The sequence below is a fragment of the Seriola dumerili genome, unplaced genomic scaffold, assembly GCF_002260705.1.
Source record: "Seriola dumerili isolate Sdu_G_001 unplaced genomic scaffold, Sdu_1.0 BDQW01000169.1, whole genome shotgun sequence".
Taxonomy (NCBI): domain Eukaryota; kingdom Metazoa; phylum Chordata; class Actinopteri; order Carangiformes; family Carangidae; genus Seriola; species Seriola dumerili.
The window spans coordinates 2344671-2359429 of NW_019174424.1; the positions used below are offsets into that span (position 1 = coordinate 2344671).

Here is a 14759-nt window from a genome sequence, read left to right on the forward strand (position 1 = left end):
CAACTCACTTCCCATTGTCTTCCACACCACCCTTACGCTTTCAAAACCTCTGGAATATAGCCTTAACTTTTCATAGGTTCAAACAGCCCTAATGATACAAAAGTAGCCCAGATTATAACCCAGTTTTTATCCGCCCAGTTAAAGAAAACTTGATGCATCTGGGCAGTGACACTGACTGTGAGTCCATATGTGTGAACAGCCTGTTAACAGTGTTCTCTTTCCATCGTATTAGAGATAGACCCCAGAACCCTGAAACCACAACACATCATAAGTTACCTTGTGATTTGAATCTCAACATGGTGTAACATATGAAGTCAAGGTAACACAGAGCTGGTAACTCTGCCTACCCAGAAATTGTACCAAACAATTTAAAGTACTGTCATCTTCATTCGGAGACAAAAACATCATTCCCTCTGCAGAACAGTAATGTAGGCGCTGCTGTCACTGCAGAAAAATGAATAAAACTTATATTACTTATATTTTGGTAATAACCATTTTGACCAAATAAATACACAAGTCAAAACAACGCAAACATTTTTGACTTACAGCTTCACTCTTGCTCTCACAACTATAGGCCTACCATTTACAATGTCTATCACTCTACATCACTACTCTTCCTCTGCACAAACACATAACTTGGTATAGGCTAATGTTGACATTTGACAGTAATAACATATCATATATGTTGGCATGCGTAGTGAATATACTTATTGCTGTGCTCAAGGCAAAAATGGCTACACAAAGTGTCATCAGTCAAACAATGTGCGGTATAAAACATCATTATATCATCCAATAGGCAACATCCTCCAAACACATTATTGTCACAGATGGCCACTGAGGATTACCATGTGTGTAATTACGTCCCATGCTGCTATGGGCTTTAGCCATCTATCTCTCTTATGTGCTCCATAGGGTGAATGTGCATTCTGCAATTTCATGGGTTTGTTTGCTTGTTGACATCACACAGCCTGTAAGCACTTGGGTAAAGCTAGAGTCCTGGAGCTCATCAACACAGAAGATGAGGGATTTATCAAAGAGATGATTATTATCAAATCCTGTAGGGGCTGATCGTAATTTAAAGGATGTGTTAAGTCATGAACTCAATGTTTTCATGGTGTGGGTGCTGCTACACACATGCTCATATTACTGTTCATCTATGAGTTAAATTTCTCTGGTCTGTGTGCAGAATGGCAACATTTTACGTTAAAGGAGCTATTTTTGCTATTGCTACATAGCCAGTGTTAGCATTAACAGCTGTTAATTTACCAGTCTAGAAGAAACCTTAAGAGCTCAGCATCAAACTTCATTCCTTTACTTGCCAAGAGCTGTCTCCAGCAGTGGAAAGCAACCCCTTTGCTTTGCTTCTATTTCTGTCAGTTCTTTGCTTCTACTGAAGTTAGCATGCTAACGGGCTAGCCCCACTGGAGCATCCAGGCTGCTCTGAAGGAGTACTACTTCTCAGAGGGTGTATTAGAACCTATTGTATTGTAAACGCTACAATGGGTGAAGCTCTCAGCAAGACTTTTTCAAAAATTAAGCACTGTATTTTAAGATACACATTTCTCAAATGCTCTCTGTATATAGTTATTATGTAGTTATTACAGCCCTTATTTTCCTTGAAATGAGAAAAGAACATGTAATTATTATTAAAGATGTTATTAATTACACCAACCCGGACCAAGGTTCCAGATGTTTTGTGTCTAACTGGACCTCTGAATTTTAATTGAATACCCCTGGCTGCACATGTACACTTCCTTGTCTTTGGTGTTTATATTGTGCTCTGGTTAAAAATAGTTTACATGTGTGTGTGTGTACGTATGTGTGTGTGTGTGTGTGTGAGAGAGAGAGAGAGGGAGAGAGATAGCCACCTGGGGCCCGTCCTCCTTGGTTTCTGTGGCGATGTCGCAGTGATTAACGTGCAGGTATGTTAACAGCCAGTTGTCTGGTTCTCTTGCAAGTCAAAGCTTTAATAATCACACCGGGGGAACTGGGGGTAAAATGGGGACTGCTGCAAAGCACTGTGGGAAGGCAGGTGATAGATGACCTAAGAAGTTTTTGTGTTTTTCTTAAACTTCTCTGACATTATGGTAATAGTTGGCTTGCGTCCTTGTAAAACTACCCAATGTGAAAATCCAGTACAGCGTGTATAATTTTTCACTGCTGAAACTGAGATGGAAGCAATCAGGAAAAGCGAGAAAGAACACTTTCTGGATGTTTTTAGCCAGCAATTATTCTCTGCATGCCTGCTTCCTCCCTCATTATATTTAGCTCTACCTGCTTGCTAAAGGTCTTCTTGTTTTTGTCCCTTTTATGCATAATGTGGTGTTTGTATATTTAGTTAATTCCTGACTGTGATGTTTTCCTAATTGGACATGTTTGTAGTCTCTGATGGGACAGAGAAAGCAGGAGTGACACTGATGCTTTGTAGGATTGCTGAGACTTACCTCTTCTCTAACTGATTCAGTATTTTAGATGGGTTTTATCATTATTTATGCAGGGAAATTTCACTCACACACTCCTCACACACTGGGAGCTGTCCAGTACAACCACAGTCTAACCTGCTGGCTCTGAGCTGGAGCTCTGGAGCAGATGGGGGTTAAGGGGTTAAGGGCCTGACTCAAAGGCACCATATGAGGCTGCTCTTCACCTTTCCTTATCCATATTTATTCTGCCAGTCCAGGGGATGGAACTATAATCTTCTGGTTAAGTTCATTTGTCCAACAAAGATCCCGTATTATGTAATGTAATAAAAACAGGAGTTGTCAATAAGTAATAAAGTAAAAAACTAGACATTTTACAAGAAAAGATGTGTTGGCTAAATATCTGTAGATTAGAAGTGTTACCTCCAGACACTGCCACCTTCAGACAGTTTGCAGATTTCCTCATTGAAGTTATCAGTTTGTATTTTGGCATTGGGTTTAAATCTGAATCATTGGCAAATGGGCTCTTTTGCTTTTCACCAAATCCCATTAATCTATTTAAATAAAGAAGTGCACCATAAGTGAATAATAACTACTATTTAGGCATGTAAGGGTGTGAGAGGTGTTAGGAGGTATATTAGGTATATTAGGGTGTCATCAGCATAGCAGTGATATGAGAACCTTTTGCAAGCAAATAATTAGATCCAAGGAGGTGGTGTAACACGTGTATTGCAAAGAGCAAGGGGGCCCAGTGCTGATCCTTGGGGCACTCCTGCGGGGAGGGGAGGGGATGGGATGAGGATGTTTGTCTTTGCCATAACACACAGAAGGGGCACCCAGTGAGATAGGATTGAATACAAATTGTATACCTCCTACCAATTTTGGCAATTTTGATTTTTCAGATATTGTAAAGCATTAAGTGTTCCTTTATGGGTTCAGAAAATTCACCTACTTCTTACAGTAGAGGAACCATTTAAAAACCCATTAGATTATCAGGAAGAAGACAAACAAAAATAAAAACATTGCCATAAAGCTGAAAACATGTCTGTTTTTCTAACCACATGAAGAGGTTTGGAGAGTTTCATACATGGTTCACCAATTTAAGACTTTTAAGATGTTTTAATTCCACATAGGACACAATTTAATGCATAATGCAGCATTAATCTACTCCCTGTCAAATTAACAAATAAGTAGGATAACACCATGTGATCTTCATTTATGAGAGTCAAAAAGTACCACCTGCTTGGTTTTTCTGAAGCTCAAACATTCACCTCCCAGGTCTGATACAACAAGTCACACTTTGTATGCACTACTGTATGTGTAACAGGAGTAATTTACATTCTGCATGTAGCCATTGGTGTTGGCTTAGTATGGGCACAGTGCCAAGCCTGGATTCCTGTTGCTCTAAGTGGGATTCTCTACTACCTCTCAACAAAGTCAACTATCCTCTGAACAGCTCAGTTTCTCTCACGACTGTTTAGCTCAATTACCAATGAGCAGGGATGGAGCTATCACCACAGGTGTGTCCTAATGGTGCCTGACAACTGCAGCCACAGAGACCTCCAATCAGATGGCGGAGCACCCAGGAAGTGATGATACTCTCGCAGACTGAAAGCCCCCAGCTTGGCCTCTATGTGAATACAACAAAGGTTTAGCTGCAGCTCATGTCACAGAGAGGCCCACACACATCCCCACACCCATGCATATAAAAGCAAGCCTCATATCCTAGTCAGTCTAATTAAATGCAGCGTTTGATGATGAAAGTTGGGTTGTGATGAAAGGGTGTGTGGTGTTCAGAGGTGCAGTGTGAATGCATCTGAACACTGGATCGCTCCTCTACTGTTAATTAGAGCGCGGCAGGGAAGGATTAAGGACCCCGACACCTGTGTCTGCTCGGTTTGATTTCACTGTGTGTGTCAGTGGTGGAAAGTAACTAAATACACGGGAAAACATGTGCAACATGGATTGCTACGTGATGCTAGGGGGAGTGATGGGCTTGAATTGCTGGTCCATCAGACTTTTTGTAGCAAAATTCTTGGTGAGAAAGTAACCATTTAGATTTCTGTGGTCAGCTTATCCTGCCGGATGAGATTGACGGTTATCTCGGCAGCTCACAGTTCGGCTCCGGAGATGACCGGCCAGTCGATGTACACTCTCTTATCTTTGCAAGCCCCCATTACCACTGGCTCTGTTGTCCATGGTGTGTTGAAATATTTTATAATTCTTTTGGAAGATAACATTTCTCAGAGTTGAAATATAATATTGGTGCTACCAGTTTGTTTGAAGGTGAAGTTGAATAGAAACTCTAATTCAAAGAGGTGTTATTGACATGACCATAGTCAAATACAGCATTGTCTAAACACATTGCACAAGGCAGTATCAACAGGGAAAAAGTACATTCAAAGGTATTAACAACAAAACTTATTTATACTTTAGTTCAACAACATTTTGCAAAAGCAAATGTTGGGGTTCTTATATGTACAGATATAACATTTCAATAAACAATCAACAGAGGCAGTGCGGTGTATATTGAATTTTCCTTTTTTTTTCTTTTTAATGTAGTTTACAGATTTGATAACAGATGAATCCTTTACTATAGTCATTTTCAACTATAAAGAAAGTCTTTCTGTAACATTGTAATTTATCCAAATCAAGCCCATAACTCTATCACTGTAAAGGAAGAGATAAACTCACTTTTATCACTTTCTACAGGAGTGATAAACGGAGGCCAACTTGTGGTCTATGTGTTCTCATATTTGTTGCATTTCTCAATTCTGCATCCGTTTTCCTTAATGCTTATGTTTTCTCTCTTGTATGTGCTTAGTCCTTAGGAGCCACCATAGTTGAAGGCCAAAATTAGGTAAAATCATTCATTATTTCACAAAAGAAGCTTAAAATGTATTTTCATCTTTCCTCTCCCATTAATCATCTCATAAAGCCCCAGATTTTGCTTGTGACGCCTTGGGGCCGACCGCTTGGTTTCGGAACCCCTGGAATAAACTAAACTAGCTTTATATAAAATACTGAAACCTAGCTCTACCATGACCAGCTACAACATTAGAATTTTACTTACACATTGATACATCAGTATTAACAATCTAATAATGTCATGTATAATGTATAATAATATCTCAGTCACATAAAACTTTTACTTTTACAATTTTGGATGCAGGACTTTAACTTGTTATGGAGCAACGTAATGTAATGAGTATTTTTATTGTATGTTATCTATTGCTGTACTACAATATAGTAACAACAATAAGGTCTGAGTACTTCATTCACCACTGGTGTGTGCCCTCTCTCTATGATGACTCTGTTTGTTTGAAACTGTTGCATAATATTATGTATTGCAATCCATATCACAACCCATATTCCTCTCTAAAATACCCAGGAGAAGTACTTCCTCTCATGACTGGTACATAGAGAACAGCATCATCTCCATAATCAACTACACATCTCATCATCAAAAATCACTCTATCTCTTAATCCAATGAGCTCGCTTGGAGATTGCTGACATTGCTCTCTGTACCATTTCCCACTAATGAGCTCATTCATATCGTGTGTGTGTGTGTGTGTGTGTGTGTGTGTGTGTGTGTGTGTGTGTGTGTGTGTGTGTGTGCGCGCATGTGGCAGTGCATGTTTGCATGTATGTGAGTGGTGTGTTTGATATCCTAATGCCTTTTGATGTTTAATTCACTAACAAGACTAGAGAGGCGTACAATCAGAGGAGGCACACAACGAATGACAGATATATAAGACATGCATTTACTGCCAAGAGAAGAACAGGCAGGCCAGAGGCAGACCAACACACACACACACACACACACACACACACGCAAACCATCACTTCATATAACGTCAGTGCAGCTTCAATACAGTCTTAATGTGCATGAAGCAACCTCAAAGCTAACACTCGTTTCATATGACTCCTTTGAGATCAGTGTTTAAAGCTCCCTGTTTGTGTTTGCTGCGTGATTTACAGGATATAAATCTGTCTTCTACATAAATGAGGTTACAGTGGGATAGTCTGAAGCCGATGGCCCATTAACCACTAACAGGCTGCAGGTGGAGCGAGAGAGAGAGAGAGAGACAGACGTCAGCCGGCTAATTAAATCAGTGATGGATAGTCAATACAGGTGCCAGTTTCTCGCTATACAGCCATCGTGTGAAGATGCAGATTACCTAAAGACAACAAACAGCTGTGGCTGTCATTGTAAGTCATCTCTGGTGTGTGAAAAGTCAGCTGGGAGCTGATAGAAGAGATGATGTATACTATGAGTAGGTTGTTGTACTGTTTTTAAAGCAGTAGTGGTTCCCAGCTTTCTACTTTTATCTGCTTTTGCCCTTCTCTGTAGTCTCGCCCTTATTCCTCACGCTCATCGTGTCTGCCACTATTTTCTGCTGTTGATATATCTCATGTCAGCTCCTTCCAACCTCTGTCCTCCCTCTTCCTTTCTCTTCCACTGAGTCACTGCTTCATGGTTGTTTTTATCAGTGTCAGTAGACAGATTAGTTCCCACGAGTGACATAATTGATCGCGTGAAGCCAATCTCCACCGGGGTGGCTGTCAGGGTCTGTATTTGAACAAGTGTGCACTTGAGTGTGTGTTTGTGTCTGTCTGAGTGTATGTGTGTGAGAGAGAGAGAGAGATTGTAGACGAGTTACGATTTGTCTGTTTGACATCAGTGGACTAATCTTTTGAGGACTACAAACAAAAAATTCTTTTTAAACATGGTAAAGCAGCACTTGGTTATAATTCTGCACAGTTAGAATGAACCTCTGGAGCCTCTCTCTCTGTCTCTTCTGTTACTCTGTTACTCTTTGGGGCCGGGGGCTTGTTTCACCAGCATGCAAACAGGATCATGATCATTTCTGCTCATATATACATCATGCTTGTAATCCATACATTTGCATGCGAGAGCACTGCAGCGCTCATTCATTTGAAAAACATGACGCTGCTGCCATTCGCAATATCTGTGTGTAAGCACTGCTAGTAAATTTGCTTTGTGAAAAAACCCTGTTCTTTGCTGGAGCGTCTCGCATCTCTGACACATGAAATTCTCTTGAATTAAATGCATTAAAGATTGACATAAAATGACTAGTTAATAGTTAATAGTTAAACAGCTTAAAAGCTGCAGGGATACTACAACTTAATTCATATGGTGATTAACATAAATTGTTTCAGTCGTTTTCCAACAAAAATGCCAAATATTCTCTGATTTTAGCCTCTCAGATTGTGAGGATTTTTATGCATTTCTTTGTCATATATGATCGTAGATTAAATATTTTCGATTTTTAGACTGTTGTTTGGCTAATGCTGGACTCAAACATAGGCATTTTTCACTCGTTTCCATAATTTTATAATCAAAATCTATTAGTAAAGAAGAAAATCAGCTACTCAATAATCAAAATGATCATTGGTTGCAGCCTTAAACGACTCTGCACAATATTGGAAATGTGCTGAAGAAGATCAAGGTGTTTTCTGAAACGCTCTCAGTCATCAGGGGTTAGTCACGCAGTTTTAGGCCGTTGTAGCTGAAATATCGCATATTGAAGTTCTTACACATTAGGAAATATATACTGTTGCCCATAAAGTTGGAATAATTTTGTTTTCTGTTTATTCCTACTTAAATGCATCAGTAATCACTTTGGAAGAGATTGACTACTAAAGTTTTGAGAAGATATACACTTTTTCTGTCAAGAATAAATCACATTGTCACAATCATTTCATGGAAAGAGGTAAAAAATATTTTATTCCAACTTTATGAGCAACAGTGTACCTCTCTCTGTGTGTGTTTTTTTTTCCTCCTATCAACATACATCACATTCACAGTGATGCCAGCAGGTTTGGCAGGTGAAGCTGTTCGTCCTCCCTTTGTGTAATTGTGTAAGTGACAGGAGCTTGTCTCCGCATTGTGGACACGAGGCTGTTCGGTGAGGCCCACGGTCGCTGGCTGGCAGACTGTGCAAAGTGTCAACTCTTGGCCTGGAGATCTGGTGTTACTTTGATGCCACCCACCCGCACACCCACAGACACGCACACGCTGCCGAGCCTCGTCTCTGACGTCCATGTCCTGTTCTGTCCATGTGACTCTGTTTGTCTCTAGATGTGTTGCTGTCCATCTTTTCTTTATCTTTCTGTTCAGTTGCGACAGTCAGCGCTTAAGGACGTCTCTTTGTTTTTCACAATCTCTCTACTTTCTTTTTTTTTTTCTATTACATTATTTATTTCTCTATGCCAGTCAGTTGCTTGTAAACACCATAAAAATGCACTTTCTGTCTGTCCTGCTCTCGCTGACAGATCTTCACACACATGCAGACTCACTCTTTTTAAACCGTCTTTGAGTGCAATATGCAGCGCGTGCCCTTCACCACTACAGGTCAGACTGTTGCCTGTTCAGTCAAGGCTGTGGGCAGTGTGTGTTAATACTAGCCTGACAACACTAGCTGTTTTTGGGCCAAACCACCAGGAGAGAATAACTGAGAATCCTCTCGGCTACATCCCTGCACGGTCTGCTCTGTTTCAGCCGAGCAGCTGAGTTTCAGCCTTGAGGAGAGCGAAGATGTCATCGTTTGTCTGTATTGCTCCGTGGTCTTCGTCTCTTGCCGTTGTCTTTCAAGCACATGCCTGCAGAAACTTGCACACTCGTCATTTTATCAAGCCACAGAGTGATTTACTCTCTTCTTGGTTTCCTCCTTCGCTGTTTGCTTTCTCTCTGCAAACTCTATCTATCACTGCATTTTCTCTAACCCATTATCACCATAGCAACTGTACAGTTGTTCACTTTGTTCCCCCAAGCCCCTCCGAGCACGCACACACACACACACACACACACACACACACACACACACACACACATACACAAACACACACACACTCATGGTATGATTCCGGTCTTTTAATTTAATTGTAGTTTTCCAGTGTTTTTTTCTGTTTGCTGATGTTTTTGAAAGATTTAATTTTCCTCCAGTGATGTCTGGGGACCATTTTGCTATTACTCAGTGTGTGCTTGTGTAGTGCATAAATAGCTCCACTGACTGTTTGGTAAAACAATAAATAGAAAAATCCCTCATGGAGCTTCACTGCATCATCACTTTATTCATCCAGGCTGTTTGTATGTTGATTCTGAATTCTTACGGTGAGGATTTGGGATGTCTAAATTCATAAATTCTGTTATAAAAGTCTTGTCCCGCTCTTCCCAGTAGCAGCGCTTCGACTGTGCTGACTGTTGAGATCAGACCCGACTGGAGGAAGTGACGGGCTAAGGTCAAGTTTTTTCTCTGCTGAGCTTTGTCAACCTGTCAAACGTGTCTCTCTCAGACACCACAGATATCTTTCCTACAACCATGTTTACAAAGCTTCTCTTAAATTCTTGCTCATGGCTTTAAAGTTAAAATAAAACACTTTACACTTTACAGCAGCTTCCAGTATGTACAGTATGTTGAATCATATGCCACGAGTTCAACATTAAAATCCAAGATGACATTTTTTATGCTGCACAATTACATCAGATAGAAGACTCTTTTTGCTTTCAGTCAGAGGTAGCTGTGGCTCAGGTGTGGTGTGAAGCAGGTCAGCCATTAATTACGAGGTTGATGGTTCAATCGCCACGTTCAAAGTGTTGATGGCAGCTCCGCCTTGGCATGTGTTTGAATTAGAGACAAATCATGGAGGGAAAAAGGAGACTGTCCTCCTGTAAAATAAGCCCTTAGGTCGTGTCTGCTTGCAGATCATCACGATCCATAGTTAAACTTTATTCTTTGGTGACCTCTCGAAGCTGTAGTGATTATGATGAGCTGCAAAAATGAATTGATCGATCAAAAGAAAATTAATATGCCACTATTTTGTTAATCGATCAATAGTCGTTTTTTCAAGTACAAATACTCAGTACATCACAGACCAGTTTGCAAACAACTTGTCAAACTTGGCAAGAAATGTTGATATGCTGGTCTTTGTTCCGGTAAGCTGAGAGGTGTTGTGTCACTCTTGTCTCCCACTCTGATCCACCACATTGTATTATACTATCACGTCGGGTATATAAATTAAAGGTACCCCGTAGAGTTTTCGACCAGTGAGTGGGTCCCTGTTTTGATTGTGTTTTGTGCACGAGTCATGTGATACTCAGTCCTGCTGCCAATTCTGCTGATCAGCAATTGGCAGCATAATACATAAAGAAGGATTGCAATGTGCCGTCACAGTCAGTGAAGAAGAAGAAGAAGAAGAAGAAGACTGGACGCTTGCAAACATGCTTTTTTCCAGCAGCCCTGGAGAGATGCGTTTTGTAGCTTAGGGACACTTCAGTGGGCGGGATGCCTCTCATCACAATCATATCAAATCAAACATGGATGAAGATCACAGACTGAAAAATGCCTTTGCTTATGAAACATCATAAGAGGAAATTACACTATACATTACACTTTGTAGCCATCAACCCAATTTGCATGAAGCAGATATGAAAGGTCGCCTGTTAACCAATTAACCCCGGACATGAATCACATCTGCCTCTTCGCTCTCCCCTTCTCTTTTTATGGCGATAATATCCAATTAGTAATTAGATATTGTTACCTCCAGTGGCAGTGCGCAGTGTCAATGCCTGACTATAATTAGCAAGACCCGTGTTTGACTCATTGTCTCACTCCTCCCATCATCGACTTCTTCCTCTTCTTCTGCTTGATGTGGCTCTCGTTACGCTCCGAGGAGTTGTGCAGTGGTATCATCTCGCCTCACTGCAAACAACTTCCCTCCTGGTTTCGCCTCAGCAGCTCTGTCTGTTTGTGTCGACAGTTTGTCCGCCAGCATCTTTGCCCGGCGCTGCATGATGTCCAATATTTAAATGGCTGAGAGGATGTTTGATAGATAAAGAGTGAAATGTTGACTAAGCTGATTGTAAATTCAATTTTTAGATGTGCCACACTCCACTTTTTGATATTAATAATAATAATGTATTTTGCAATAACTTACAATTTTTTACATGTATTTACCAAAGTTTCAGCTGAATAACTAAACTCCTTTTTTTCATGTTCCATGCTTCTCATAACATATATATACAGCATATAGTATATATAATAAACCGATCCCCTGAAACAAACCTGAAGAGAACGCTCTGTGGTGTTTTTGTGTGCATGCATGTTTGCATGTGCATCTGAGTGAACTGGCAAGACAAAAGCAAGGATGAGTTTCCTTCGGTCTTCTCTCAGCTGCCATTCGTTTCACCCATGGATGGATCACTGAGCACTTACACCAGGCCCAGGGGTCCAAAGGGCCCATGAGCCATGGCCTCAGTGTGTAGAGATTTTTGTGAACAATTAGTTTCACTGTCAAAGTCCTCGGTTATTTAAAAAATATATTAAAAAAATAATTGGCGACAGTATCTGCCATTCAAATAATGTGTTTCTGAAGGACTTTCAAGGCCTTGTGCAACGAGGGGCCTCTGACTCTGCTGGAAGAAATGAAAAGCATCTACAAATGTGTGTTGACTCGATCAAACATTTTAATGTGGCAACGTGGGCCACAATGAAAGCTGCCAAGTGTTCTGCCTCTTCAAGCGTTTGCACATGTAATATTATGCATATTATTGTGTTTGATACATAATCAACACAAAGAAAGGGAAGGCGAGTCTTGAAATCGTTTAGCGTGAAGAGCCTTAAACATCATGTTGCTGCTGGTGTGAGAAAGAAGCTTACATATTATGGTTCATAACCTACTTTTGTGTTTTGCAGTGTGTTACTGTATGTGGAATACCAGCATTAATAATAACGTCCAATACAACAACCTTGCAGTAATTCCTGTCAGAGAGATTTTGTTTCACCTGTTTGGTCATTTTAGAGGATGTGCTTTGGTGAGCTGTTGTTTTTTTTAAATCTCATTGAACTCTTGATGCTTTGAGAGCAAGGAGAGAGACAGATCATTCTGGGTCAAAGGAGGTGAGAGGGAGAGACAAAGGACTTATCTGTGTGTGTCTGAGCAATTGTTCAGTTTTGGTTGTAACGTGCATCTGCACTTTTCCGGGTTTCTGCACCAATGCAAGGCTCTAAGATGGCCTAAAGGGTGGAATTAATGCATGCATCCAATCATGCACACACATTCACACACACATGCAGAAGCCGAGCGAGACGAGCAGATTATGGCTTCGTACCCTGCCTCTTCCTTCCATGGGGTTGCACTGAGTCGGACACTGAGAATGACTGCGAGTGGAAACCCTTTCATTTTAATTTTACCCATGTTCCCAAGAGCATGGGGTGGGGGGGTGCATGCATCCAATCATGCACACACATTCACACACACATGCAGAAGCCGAGCGAGACGAGCAGATTATGGCTTCGTACCCTGCCTCTTCCTTCCATGGGGTTGCACTGAGTCGGACACTGAGAATGACTGCGAGTGGAAACCCTTTCATTTTAATTTTACCCATGTTCCCAAGAGCATGGGGTGGGGGGTGGGGGGGGTACAGACAAAGAGACAATGGTATGGGGTAAAAGAGAGAAAACATATAAAGGAAGGAAGATGAGAGAGAGAGAGAAGAGAAAGCTTGCTATGAAAGTGAGAAACATCCGGGGCTTGCTGTCCAGAGAGTTGGAGGGGAGGAAGAGGGCTGATAGTGAGGAAGAGGGCTGATAAAGTCAAGGAAAGAGAAAGAAGTGGAGAGTGGGCAGATAATATCTCCTCTGTTGCTGTCTATGTCCCTGGAGGCTGTTGTTCACCGAGCAAGCCTCTTTTAAGATAAATTCCACAATGTTTCCACAATTTAAAAGTTGGGTAATGGGTTGAAGAAGGAGGGAGGACCCAGGAGAGAAGACTCAGTCAGGACACAAGGGGCATGACCACTACGCCATCTTTTTTTATTCTCAAGAAAAGCCTCCAGGAAAGGCTAGAGGAAAGGCGCAGAAATAGGCAAGCTTACTAAAAGGAGAACATGCTAATTAGACTTTTCCGGGACCCTCACGCCACTTGACTGTTTCCCCTGCCAATCACACCTCCTCCTCCTCCCTCCTCTTTCATACACAGACTTTCCTTCCACATCTCTCTGTTGGCATCTCGTTCACACTCTCCTTCTTTCATCATGTTGCTTGCTTGATTTAGCGTTTGTGTTTGTGGAAAAAGGGCACTTTTCAATGATGTGGGCCCACTTACCCAGTCAGTGGCCTGTATAATTACACATGCAGCCATTCTGACACATTTCAGCATGATGGAGGCGACGCTGGTGGGGGTTTATCCACACTCATTTGCAGGGCTTTAATTACAGCAATGTTTGTTTTGTGGTGATTGTAGAAATTAGCTAACCTCGGTTATCACAATACTGACTGGAAAATATATGAATCGATTTCCAACAAGTGAAACTTGGACGTGCAGAATAACAAATCCCGCCACAAATGCTCCAACCATACACGCAGACTTTTTATAAAATCTCACAGTTTCTACTGTCCGGCCTGTTTTCTTGGAAACCTGTCAGAGCGTCAATCCCTCAATTGCTCATTAGCTTGATTTTTACTCAGCCTCAGTGCCAGATGTTCTGGCCAAGATAAACAGTTGCTCAGTTTCGCTAGCCCCTGGCACTACAGGATCACTGTAAGGTGTGTATTTGTGCCTTAACAACATTTGAAGACTGAAACGGGGCGGATGGTGGGAAGGCTTCCAGGATGACAAGATTGAGAGAACTGACACCAAGCACGACAACACTTGAACCTTACACGTTCCCACACACTGATAAGGACCTGACATATCCTTTCCATCTGGATCGTTCTTTCTTTCTTTCTTTCTTTCTTTCTTTCTTTCTTTCTTTCTTTCTTTCTTTCTTTCTTCTTTCAAAAAAACGTATGATTTGCAAATCATGCAGCTGAAACTCAGCTACAGTACATGGATCTCATTTTAGTATCTTAATGAGGCAAAAAGTCCAACTTGGAGGCTCTTTGAAATCATTTATTCCTTGAATCATTGAGAGAGATATTAAGCAGTAGAGTGACAAACAGATGTTGTAACAAAGGTCTATTTCTGGTTCCTTTAACAGAAATGTTTCAAAGACTCTTATACCAATTTATTAAAAAAAAAATTTGTACAGTAACAGTTGAACCAAAAGAGGTTTCTGTTTACCCCAAATTATACCTTCTGAATCTCTCTCCTGAGGGCTTTGTGACCTCAAGAACTAAGTCTTTACTTAATTGTTGCCTGTTTGAAACAACTCAAATGTGAAGCCTTCTCATGAAGTGTGTAGTGGGGAAAAAAGAGAAGACTTGTCTTGCTTTAAAAAAAAAAAAGGCTATTCTACAGAATACATGCATGATAAGTTTGAGAATATGTTGCACACTTAGTTTTCACTAGAACATATACAACACATGATATAC

The 14759-nt window shown here is 40.9% G+C and overlaps 1 protein-coding gene across 1 annotated transcript in view; it reads left to right on the forward strand.

The window, feature by feature from the left end:
- LOC111227115 (protein kinase C alpha type-like) overlaps positions 1 to 14759 on the forward strand; it is a 101147-nt gene that overhangs the window by 52155 nt on the left and 34233 nt on the right. The window lies entirely within an intron of this gene.